General features: G+C 38.5%; 1 long non-coding RNA gene across 1 annotated transcript in view; it reads right to left on the reverse strand.

Annotated features, from left to right (window-relative positions):
- LOC106034589 (uncharacterized) overlaps positions 1-12,733 on the reverse strand; it is a 105,211-nt gene that overhangs the window by 34,699 nt on the left and 57,779 nt on the right. The window contains exon 2 of the long non-coding RNA XR_001206210.3: positions 6,765-6,836. This is a non-coding gene — a long non-coding RNA (uncharacterized lncRNA). The remainder of the gene's footprint in view (positions 1-6,764; positions 6,837-12,733) is intronic.

Consider the following 12,733-nt stretch of genomic DNA (forward strand, 5'->3'; position numbering starts at 1 on the left):
ATTTTGTGTGTGAAAACTATTTTGTTGCTGGTTAGGTAAGAATACGTCTCAATGGCTACTTTTCCATCTCTTAAAATAATGGAACGTCAACAATGAAAAACCTTTGTGTGATAGCAGCTATTGCCCCCTGATAATAATCATGCATCTCTTTAATAGTGCCCCAGACAGATCCATAACATCACCATTACTCTCAGAAGCACAGCTGGCTCTCTAAATGCCTGCTGATACAAGTAGTGAAAGCTCAGCCTTTGTTTGGGCTCTGTTTCAGATGAGGCCACCTCGATTCACAGTTCCTCACTGAAAACTCAATGACCTACCTTGGTTTTTACATTTGACTACTGAACATTTTGAGTTTTTCGTATAAATCTATTTCCTTTAGTGCTGTAGTCTACATTTATGACCTGTTCTTCTATATCAATGACCTTAGATACACATCCTCAGTGGGAGATGAAAGACAGTATTTGATTACTAACATCACATAAGAAAAAAAGTTTAATTACAAAACGTCAACCTTTGTTGAATGAATGTTGAGTGTTAATGGGAGTAAGGAGCACTGGCAAGGAGTTTTTCAATATTCCTTTTCAGGAATCCCCCTCCATGATTAGCTGCTTCTCATTCTTTCTTTTGCAGGGATCTTATTAACATCCAAAAATCAACACATCTACTGATTTCAAGATTCAAAAGTATTTCAGCAGGTGTTCTACCTATTGAAGACTCAAATATAATGCGTAAAAAAATACCACAAGACATTATACTTTGGATGAAAACCTGATTCAACATCTTTCCTCTAGTCTTAGTGCGTTTCACTTGTACTTTACCTCATAGTTGTAAAGAAAAACATTTAGTGATTTTGAAATACCATTAGGACAAGCTTTCTTACTCTCCCTCTTTTAAAGTAATAGAAGGAGTGGAAATGGGTATATGGCCAGAAAGAGGTAAATTTAGTGACAAAGCGTCCTCCTCTCCCTGGTGCACACAACCTTACCACAGGAATTGTTAGCATTTGGACTACACTGGTCCTCATCTACTGCTCAAAAACCATCAGTGCCACGATAAGAAGTAATGTAACAACTTCCGAGATTACACAGTGGAGCGATTAGCCCTAAAGCAGATCAATAACATCAATGCTTTGAGCTCCAGGATAAATAAAACCTGATACTGGTAACAGGTTAATTGTGTTTCAAGCTGCTTGCACCACTGATAAAAACTTGATAAGACTTCGGACTTCCAAGGGTTTTTTGTTCTTGTTGTTACAGGTAAACTAGAGGTCTAGGCTTAGGACATAACTCAATTAGGCTGAGAGAGATACACAAAAAAAAGCGAGTAAAAACAAGGAATTTAATCTACCGGAGTGTGATCCTAACCCTGGCACAGTGACAGCCCAATGTGTCATTCTGCAAGCCTGCGATCAACACCAGGAGACTCAGGTTTGCTTTTCCAATTTAATGGAACTCTTCTAGTTTAAGCTTCAGGCCATTTCCAGAGTTTCTTTAGAAGATAACAAGGGGCAGAATTTGACCTCAGCAGACACAGCCAGTTCTGTAGCTTGGTGGTCTTCAGCACCTGACACAGCAGATTGTTATCTAGCTATAAGAAATCCTATAAATATGTGGAAAATGTCTGGGTTTTGCTATCCTAACCCACTCACCAGAGGTAGTTATCCATTACTGAATGATGACGCCACTAAAAACCAGCATAGGTGTATCCAACAGCGGCAATCAAATGATTCGATATCTCGGTATGCTGACATTAAAATCATGTCTCAGATTTGCTCTGCGTTTTGAAAAGTCCCCTAAACAAATATGCTTAAAATATAACTTTTGTACAGTTAAGAGCAGTAAAATGTCATTTACACCTGAATTCCTATTTCTTTTTCAACAGTTGGGAACTGTTTCTGGCAGCAGTGTGTTAACAGAGAGGCATGTTATAAATGAGTTACACGGAGTAAAAATGATTATTTTACTGTTGAATATGATTTTTCTCATTTAAATGATCATTGGATTCAAGGTGACTCCATCATGTGCTGAATCCAGGGTAGTTCAGGAGTAAAATTTAATCAGAGAAAGTCTCCCCTGAGAAACTAAACATAATCTTATTGTGCTAAGATGGAAGCAGTCGCTTACAGACACCTCCCTCGATTCAGCCCTAATTCTAATGGGCAGAGGCACACCCCCCACACACAAGCTCTGCTTGCTGTTTGGATTTGCTCTTCCCCTGTTCATCTGTCATCCTGCCTTACTGGTGTATGAGAGCTGTATCTGTACATGGTACACGCCTGTTTTTACCTACACATTCAACCCATCTCTCACATATTTTCCCATTAACTCCAGGAAGGACATTTTCAAAGGCATGATGCCCAACTTCCACTGATTTCCAGAACTATTCTTTTTTGTCCCAAAGAAATTTGTTGCTTAACATCTGCACAGCTTTGCTCATCACCAAAGATTTTGTCTTACCTGTTTTTCATCCTAATAATCATACGTGTTATAGTACAACCTTCACATTTAGTTAAGTAGACAGATTTATGTAAATTGTGTGTGCAGCGAGCTTGCAGTATTTGGTAAATATGAAAATCACCATCTTTCTCTTTTCCATATAGAAAGCTCTAAAAATCTCTTTTCAAATTGATGTTTTTATATAAACTTGCCTTTTTCTCTACTTTATTTAGGATTAAATTACTTTCTAATTAAAATTAAGTAGATGCCCAGGACAAGATTTTAATATTACTTAAGAAGCCTCCTGGTAAAACTCACTTTAAGTGTTGTTGTTTTTTTTTTTTTTTTTTTAAAAAAAAAAAGAAGAACAGCAACTCTCCCATGCTGCCATACTCCCTAAATAAGAGAAATAAGACTAATTAAAATTCTACTCCATTTCAAAGGAAGAAATGTGCCTTGTTATGATTCAGTTTTCCTAATCTGTGTACACAATTACAAAATGCAAATATTTATCCATTTAGGCATACAGCAATCAGTTTTTCTATTTGTTTGTTTTTCAAAGATAAATAAGCGTGGAATTCTGTTTTATCAACAGTCCCTGGACTCTGAGAGCCAGTGCCTGTCCAAACCAGAAAAGTGCCAGGAACACCTGAAGGCTGGAGTTCACCTGCTGGAAAAGAAAAGAGTTTTCACAACATTCTTACCCCGCAAATACGGGTCAGAGTTAGAAGTCTTGCACCACTGTTTTATTATTATTTCTGGGTTACAGCTTGTTCTTTAAATATACAACACCCGAGTACCTTCCAGCAAACTCCACTTTGTACTGTTTAATGTCACTAAGGTTTTGTAGATAACAGGAAACAATATTTCAAAACAGCTGATCTGACCTTTGGAGTCTTTCTTGGGATTCCAGTCATATTTGTCTCAGACAGAAATTTTATTTTGTTCATGATTTTATTTGATAACAGAAGGTTAGGCAAATGCAAACAGCCAGAGCAACAATTGCTTGCTCATGTAAAGATACAAGTGCTGAACGTCCCAGATGTATTTTAGGCAACTTTCTAATATTTCCACACACATTAACTTGCAGCTTGGCTCTTACCCGTTTAAATCTCCACTTTTACAAAAGGTGGTTGTTGCTGCTTTGAGGCTATATTTTGCTGTTGGTGGAATAAACAGGCCAAACAAAAACTGGCACTGAAGTTTACAGAACCATACACTAAGTGTTTCTGATTATGTGAGTAATCACTTTGCAGGAACAGAGATAGAAACCTCAGCATCCTCCAAGCACAAGTTCTGATTCTATCCACTGTGAAGCCCATGGACACCTGGCAACCTTCAAGAAATATAGCACTTGTATTTCAGGGTCATCTGCAAATACAGATGTAAATGGAAACTGATGAATACCAGTAGTAAGAGAAGAATGAAGGGACTTGCAGCAATATGAAGGGACGGGACATAGATGAATAAACCAAGTTCCTTAACTGGCCTGAGCCATTTGCTTGGAATATTTCAGAGGAATGAAACATTATTAGTTATTAACCAACATGGTTAGTGACCAATTACAAGCCATTATTTGTCCAGACAAGAAGCATTTAAAAAATTACATCTACCTCTGCTTTCTACTGAAACTGGTTATGAGCTCCGTGCTTTCTAAGAGATGGTGCAAATTTATTTCCTGGTCTCGTGGAGTAGCAAATGACCCAGACTGCACATTTATTACTGGTCAGAAACAAGTTAATGATTCTGGACATACAAGCTACTCATAAATCTTTAATACAACTTGCTGCATTCAGTCTGACACCTGGAAGTATCCCACCCCAAACACCCTCTTATTACAGCTGATTCTTATCCTATATGTATGCACACACACATTGCAATTATGCTCCACATGTTCTATACAGTCTCCCTCCAAAAACAAATACATTTTTTAAGGGATCAAAAACAGTTATGTTCTTTAATTAGAAATACGACCTACTGATGGCGAGACTTTAAAAAATACCACCAAGAAAAAAGATTTATGGAAGCCTATTTATGGAAAGTTCTTCAAGAGTGTTCAAGAATGTACAAGGAACTTAAGAAAGTGCAAATATATAATGAGCATCAAGAAAGGCTCCTGACAGTGGAAATGCAGGCTAAATGGCAAGAGTTATTTTTGACAGTGAAATGTGGCAGTGGCTGATTCAATCTTCCAAAGGAAGTGCTTGGTGACCTCTTCAGCTGGAGGCCTGAGACCTAAACAAAGCGAAATAGGACATACAAAATTCTCAGAACCCTAGGGTTTACGTCAACTGTCCCGATGCAGATTGGCAGGATCTACTCTGCAGGACATAAAAAGCCTGTTCCTCTCTCACTTTGCTGGTTTATGGTAAGATGCACCTGAAACTACCAGCATTACCTTATCTATTTCAGAATATTTTTTTTTCTTTCTTAGCATTTCCATTATGGGGAAAACTTTGTTCCCAATTACTGTACAATCAATATAAAGACTGTCTAAAAGGCATTTATATTTACAAAAATAATAAAGGTAAATTTTAGCAAAGCCGTGAGTAAAGCAGCATGCATTTCTCTAATTAAAATTTCTGCCCTCATCACACAAGTCACTTCCCTCTATACAAGTCTTATCAGAGCAGTCTTGTTTGCACCTAGCTGTGAGACGGAAAGCATCTGCAGTAAAAGCAGTATTAAAAGCATCCTTTAAAGGAATTCCTACTGTTCCTTTCTTTTTCTATTTTACCTCAGCTATTATTATTATGGTTTCTGGCAATACCTTAGAGATGTGGAATGAAAAGCCCAGACTTTAAATCCATGTAGATCTTAAAGAGATTAGGCTTTGGGGGAAACTTGTGAATCCTGGCTATTATTGCAAGGGCAGTTGTTGCTCCAGGATGGAGCTGGCAGTTGGAGCAGAAGGCCCAGCTGAATGAAGAACTGCAAAGTCTACAGATCTCCTGCCCCTGTAGTGTCTGTCCCAGCTGTACAGCAATGCAGTCCTTCAGTAAGGAAAGCAGTGAAATTATGAGAGTGGCTAACCCCTCCTAAGCACATTGATTTTCCCAAACTCTGTAAGACACTGTTTTTTGACCTTTCTGGCAGCAAAAAGTGCCTCATATGGCTGTTACCTCTTCGCTGCTGGCATTGTGGACATGAGCCTGCAGTGATTTCTGTAGGAGTAGCTGCGGAAGAAAACTTTTTGATTTCCTTCAGTTTGTCTCAGCACAGCATATAAATAAAATATATATATATATGTTATGTACAGCTTGCACTTTTACTTAAAATATACTCATGCTTTTAGACAATTCAAGTCCCATAATTTTCATTAATGGGAAATGCATATCTACATGGACCTGTGAATCTATCTGTGAATTGAAAATTTTTTGGGCTCTACCAGCAATGTACAGATGACAAGATACCAAGATCATTCTTACCCTGCAACACACACCACTAGAGCTGTTGGGGATGAACTATTTTCAAACTGCTGAGGTGTTTGAGCTCTGACAGGACTCCCTTGAGGAAAAAAAAAAAATACCGAACAGCCTGATTTCTCCTAAAAGAATCTGGGATACTTACTATTTAGAGATCTGCAGGGTCTCAGAATAGAAAACGGGACAGAGAATGGGCAACTCCAAACAGGGGTTAAAAACCAACAGCTAGAAAAGCCTCCTGGATTAGAAAAGCTGTTTTTCTGTAGAGATTAAAACTGGGCTCCGAATTTTGATTCCATGTTTGGAGTTTCTTCACCCTTTGATTACAATAATCGAAGGCCCCACTGGAAAGACAGTTGCTTACTGTTTTCTGTGCTAATTACAATTTTACTAAACACTGGATTACTCCACAGCTCCTCAGTTCCAGTGCAATGCCACTGCATTATGTGCGTGTAAACACTATGTGGCAAATTTAAGCTCCTCAAACTAGACTGACTTATTTTTACTAGAACCTTCCTAGTATTACATATCATCAAGCAGCTTGCTTCCAAAGATGCTTTTCTCTCTTTGTGCTATATAAATATCGATGGTTTTAACTGCTGCCTAATATAGCTGCATAACATACTACAGTGCACAAACTAGCTAGAAACACATATTGAAAAGTGACCTTACTTGATTAAATATGGGGATTTGTGAATTATACCCATACTTTAAATAACTTTGATAAATTCATTTTTTTTCCTAACAAAGCATAGTAACAGTTTTAGATCAAATTTTCCTAAGGACTGCACATCACTGAAATGATGTTGAAATGAAATAGGCTGAAAAAAATGTGGCATTTTCTGGTTCACCTATTATGTACTCTCAATTTTCTATCCAACATATGTGACGAATTAGTACTCACTTGCACACAGAAAATGTGTCAGATCATGTGAAGGAAAAACTGGAGAAACAAGGAGTTGTTCCCGTTCAAGACCTATGAAGAAAAACAAGAGCAAAGAGTTAATTTGCTATTTATCATTCTAACCAGGTGTCATTTTTGCCTCAGTTCTTCAGTGATGGGATGTAGTTTATTTCTGCTGATTTTCTGATTTTTTTTATTTATTTAGTTAGTTAGTTCCTGATTTCTTCCTTCACAGGGCAGCTGCCTGTCCACCTACAACTCTCTATTAGCCTGTTCTGTTAGGCTCAATTAAACTGCAGTCCTCTGAGTCGCTCTGAAAATTATTCCTTTTATAGATACAGCAGAGTGGTCTGGTTCTTAACATCTCCTCTCAGTTCTTCATGCCTTCCTCTTTCCTATTTTGTATTATCTTAATTATTCCTTCTTGTGCTGCACGTTTCTCTATTGCATCTTCATGCTAAAAGCTCAGCACTCCTACATACAGGAGAAGCTGAAATCCAGCTTTCCAGGCGATTACCTTCCAGCTCAGTAAGACACTGTTTGCCTGAACTGTATCACGATGGCTGTCAGCAATGGATCGTTGATAATATAAATTATATTTCTGCTTTCAGCTTTTTGTATATGACATCTGGAAAGGGTCCATAGACCCAAGTAATGGGTGGCAGAGCACTGGCAGACCTGGCAGGGAATCACGAGAGCTCTGTTGGTCAATAACTACTTGAACACTTATTTTCAGTCAAATCAAAGCCACCCATCAACATGCATGATTTACCTAGGGTATGAAAATATAGCAAATATTCCTTCAAACAGCTTGTAAGCCCTACAGTGGCACCTACCACAAGATACTGCAAAAGCACCCAGTAAACTCTTAAAACGCCCGTATCAAGACACTTATAAAGGCCAATGTATTTTTGAAATTATGAACAGCCAAAATCACCAAGTGTTTGTTTAATCTCCGGGAAGAGCTTAAATCAGATTAGACTTCCAGAGGCTGTGAGTGCCTCAGCTTTGAATGTGACCATGAAAGACAGGCGGGAACATTAGTAGGGTCAAAACGATCCAACACACACTGGATCAGTCCTACACTGCCTAGTACAAACAGGAGCAGCAAACAGCATGTCCTTTACAGATAGGAACCCATCTCTAGGCACGCTTACTCTTGCTTTATGAAGTGAGAGGAAAATATTTCAGTCAAGATCATGAGCTCAGTCGGCTTCAAATATTTTGAAGTAATATTATTTCATTTCTATCCTTAATTTTTAAATAGCATCATAACATTTACCCCCAGGAACATCAGCTCTCCTATCAGGCGGTGGTTTCATCATCTAGCAAAGGCTCCATGATACAAAGGAGTAAAGTAGGAGAGTGAAGTGGATATCTCAGGACAAATCATTTAAGACTAGCAAGTTTCTTCTCTCACAACTTGCCTGGTATTTCCTACGTGTTGCAAACCGTGCTGCTACTAATGAGTTTTACAGGATAAGGTGGAACTGGGGATGGATGGCAATGAAAAACAGCACGGATGGCTACTATCCAACTGCCTACAGGTAAACTTCACCCACTGCAAGCCTCTAAACTCTTACTTCTAACTTAAATTTCAGCATAAAATGAAGATCTACATCTTCAAATAAAAATTGTCTGCCTTGCTCTGCAACTGGCAGCATTGCCAGAGAGAGAAATGGAATCAGATGGGAGCGAGTGAGAAATAATTCATGGTAATTCCACTTTCCCTTACCGCTTCAGTTCTTAAACTGGCTTTTCACTAAAAATATTCTTCACACACTCTGCCAGGGGAGATCTTACTGCAAGCATAAGGATGAAGCAGACATCCAGGAGAGAGTACAGAGGGGTCTTGCACAGCCCTCTGCCTTGTGTTTGCCTTTTATTTTTTGTCAGAAAAAAAAAAAAAATCCTTTTTGTTTTTTTAAAACCCTATCTCTTTTTCTTGGCAACTTACATCAGCTCACATTAGTTTCATAGCTTTTTGTTCTTTGCGTTACATTTTGGGCACTGCCATTGTTTTTTACACAGTACTGTACAGTTGCCAATGGGGAAAATAAAAAAAAAAAATATTCCAAATAAACATCCAAAAGTTCAAATGCCCAAATGGCCCTGGAGCCGTGTTCTAGAAGCAGAGCTGGAAGTCCTTATGAGCAGTGTGCTCCAGGAGTTTGCTTATAGATTCTTGCTTGCACAAGGGCATAAAAAGGGGCTAGGGGAAGAAAACAGCTACAGGTATTCTTTGTGTAAACACCTCTCATTTGCTACAGGAGTTGGGGCATGCTGCTGTGCTTTCATCCTCAAAGCTTTTTCATGTGATGCTGAACGGCATGCCTTTTGTGAAACCCCATGTTGGATAAAGTACTCAAAAAAAAAGAATTATTAAAAAACCTAAGTGTAGTGCAAGTCATGTGGTTTTATAATTTTAAAAGTAAAGGAAAAATAAGAGACAGGACTGTTGGACCTTGTGGCAAGAAGTTAGCACGAGACAGCAGTGGTCTGACAGTAGACACTACAACACAAAACCTAATAAAATAAAAATCATCCAAATAATTTATATGGATCATTTCTATTATTTCTGTCAACACTACCAGCTTCTGTTTTATTTACAAGTGTTGCCCCACAAGAAGTAGATGTCAATACTCAAGGCAGCCAGGAACCCCTTTCTCTGCCTGAAGAATTCAGAAGGGTGCAGGTGTTCCACAAGGTGTGTAAAATCAGTCACAATACAAGACCAGATTGTTCATGTTTCCTTGAAATTATCTGCCGGAAGACACGGGTTGAGTTTGACTTGTACGTTTGATGGGGACACGAGTCAACTCAGCAGAGGTCTTTATGGACTACCAGTTACCACTGAGTGTTCAGTTGAAGAAGACAGGACAAGACCACATGCTGTTCTGCCCTTTCCTCCTCCCACGCCACAGAGCTATCAGACTTTTTTCCAAATTGTTCCTTTGTGTAAAGGGAGATCAAAGCATGCTGCTCTACGTTTTATAGGCAATTGAACTGCATAATCTGTTCTCCACTGTCCCTTCATTCAACTCCACTAGTTCCTGCTGTTTGTAATACTTCTCGAAGAGTATGTGAAGGAAAAAAATAAAAATGAATCAATCTGGAGAACACAATCCTTATTTAACAACCTGACATCTCAGAAGGGAGGGAAGCTGAAAAGACAGACCCAGAGCAAACAGGAACCTTGCCCAGTTTAACTAGCCTTTCCATCGGCATTAAAAATACCATCACCTCTATTATGTATTTTAAAGTCTTTTCAGGCAGATTTTTGACATAATGAATCAAACAGGCAAAAAATAAAAAACAAGACGAGAATTCAAGCAGAAACCAAATTCTAGACAAAGGGACCCCCATGGAAATTTAAAAGATGTCTGAAATAAAAACCTTATCTTCAGTTTCTGATCTTGAGGTTCAGTCACTAAACAGACTGCAACACCATACTTGGTGCTAGCAGAAAGACTTCTGTTCCAGCCAACATACTGTCTTTAGCACCTCTGTTCTGACAGCTGCTGCACCCTGCATTTCCATAATTCGTGAAAAACAACCAAAGATTATATTTACCTCTGTATTTTCTTCCTCCAGTGTTTGTCTACCACCCTTACATCTTCCTGCTGCTTCCTGCTACTAGGTGCTATTCAGGGCTAAGAGGGAAGGCAAAACATTTCCTTCCCAGCCTATGTTGATGTAAACAAATGCAGGGGCTGAAAGCATGGCTGGGTTTCTCCTTTGCACTGACTCATGCTGTTGTGTCATGCATGGAGTTGATCACCATGGCAATGAGGCTCCGGAAAGCATCTCCAAACTTTCAGGAATATTTAAGCATAGGTGGAAAAATACACGACAAAAACATTTCTGCAAGAATGTTTTACTTCTCTTCCAACTCCTGAGCTGTTAATGAGTAGGACCAAGATTTTCTTAGAGCCTCCCATTAGTCACAATTATTTTCAGATTATTTTTTTAACAAATAATTGATATTATTACAAATGCACTTGAATTACAGCCACGAGGTAGAGACGAGAACTGTGGGATAAGGTCATATTGCAGCAGACACTGCAAAAACAGAGAACAGAAAGATAGCTGTGGCCCCAGTACATTGGCAAGTGTCACAAGTTAATCATCAGGGTGCTACTGGAGAACATCACGCATTCAAAACTGATTTGGTTTAATTGGCACTGGAGGTCACAATTCAGTTCCCTATCTGAAGGGACAGGAGCACGCTTTCTGTGCAGACCTGGTACAATTATACTGTCATTTAAGTCCAAAACACCCAGGCAGCAAAAAAGGAAACAGTTTTCCAGAATAACTACCAAAAGACAATACAACAGGCATACAAATGTAGTAAAAACCCATTTTCTTAAAAGTCTCATAACAAGATTACACCACAGCAAATGACTTATGATGATATACATATCAGTTAGGTGTTATTTTGCCAGTGCACTCTCACATCTCAAGACTTGCCAGACCAAAGGGGAGGCCAATGTTAATCACCTTGCTAACAATAGGACACTGATATCTCTGACTGGACTAGTGTCTCAAGGCTTCCTTTTTTTCTTTCCCTCTCATCCTTCAACTCTTCTCCCTTTCATATTTTCTTTGTTTTGTATTTTCTTTTCTCACTTGCATTTGTTAGAGAAAAAATCAAAATCACAACTTTGTAAATAAGATTAAAATATTTTAGTTACAATCCTGCTAGTGTCTTCTTTATTGAATAAAAAGGTGAAATAAAAAGTTGTTTTAAATTTGTACATATTACAAGTATCAACAGATACAAACTTCCTAATATAACCTTTCCCTTCTATTACTAAACACCAGTGTTCCTTCCCAAAATGTAAGGCAAATAACATTACCATACTTTCAATATTTGCTGTTAAAGTAAATGTAAAAAAAATTGAAGCGCCTGAACTTGCTCCTAAAGTTGTTATTGTAACCTTTACAGAAGAACTACAAAAGTAAAGAATGAAAATTATTTTTCAGCCAGCGTGCATTTCTGCATTATTAAATGTATAATCAGTTTCGAGATCTTCCTGAAAGAAAAATCTAGGCAGTAAATTCAATTTGATTCTACCTTTAGCCTGAATCCTTAAATTTACTGCATCCGAATGTGGAAGACATCTTCAAGCCAAAACTAGCTAGCACATTGCCTGAGAACTGAAAAACTTTTTCTTTTTTTTTTTTTTTTTTTTATAAATATTTAAAGCTCGCCACGAGCTGCTAAGAATAATGCCATCAACTGTTGTTCTGCAGCTCCAAAGTCAGTGACAGACTAAGTTTTGCACCCCAGCAAAACGTGCCCATCCTCACCCCTGTGCTGATGGATCTAGAGCACTTGAAGCTGCACCTACAACAGGAGGATTCCTCCTCTCCCCTAAACTTGTAAAATAGGTGGAAGAAGAGCCAAGCCCAAAACATCACTGCATCAAGAAATTTGATGTCTAAAGGGATTTTTGGCTTTCTGTTGATCCAGATGTGTATTTATAGCATCTGTACATGATGTGTATGTTGCCCAGACTTTAAACAAAAGCCCAGTTCCTCCCCGAGCAGCTGGCAAATAGCCACATACACACCAGAAATCACAGCAGTGTTTTACCCATGATGACTTAAGGATATAAATAACACAAGAAATTAGAAGGAGAGATATTTTCAATTAATATTTTTGGAAAGAAACATCTTTTGGGCACTAAAACTTTCTTTGACCTGAGCTAGAAACAGAAACCTTAAAAGTTAAACCAGATGTAGAGAACAATTGCTCAGAGTTTAAAGTAGATTAGATTAATCAAGAAAAGTGTACTAGAAAGACTGCTGCTTCCTGCGGGTATCACCCAGTGGAGGCAGCAATTTGTGCTGCACCAACGTGATGTCCCAGCATCACAGGAGGACAGGAGCACTCCAAACATGTCATCCTCAGGAGATCATGCAGGAGAACAGCACAAACCCAGCTCTACACTGCATTTCTCTAA

Source organism: Anser cygnoides, chromosome 6 (genome assembly GCF_040182565.1).
Source record: "Anser cygnoides isolate HZ-2024a breed goose chromosome 6, Taihu_goose_T2T_genome, whole genome shotgun sequence".
In the NCBI taxonomy this organism is placed as follows: Eukaryota; Metazoa; Chordata; class Aves; order Anseriformes; family Anatidae; genus Anser; species Anser cygnoides.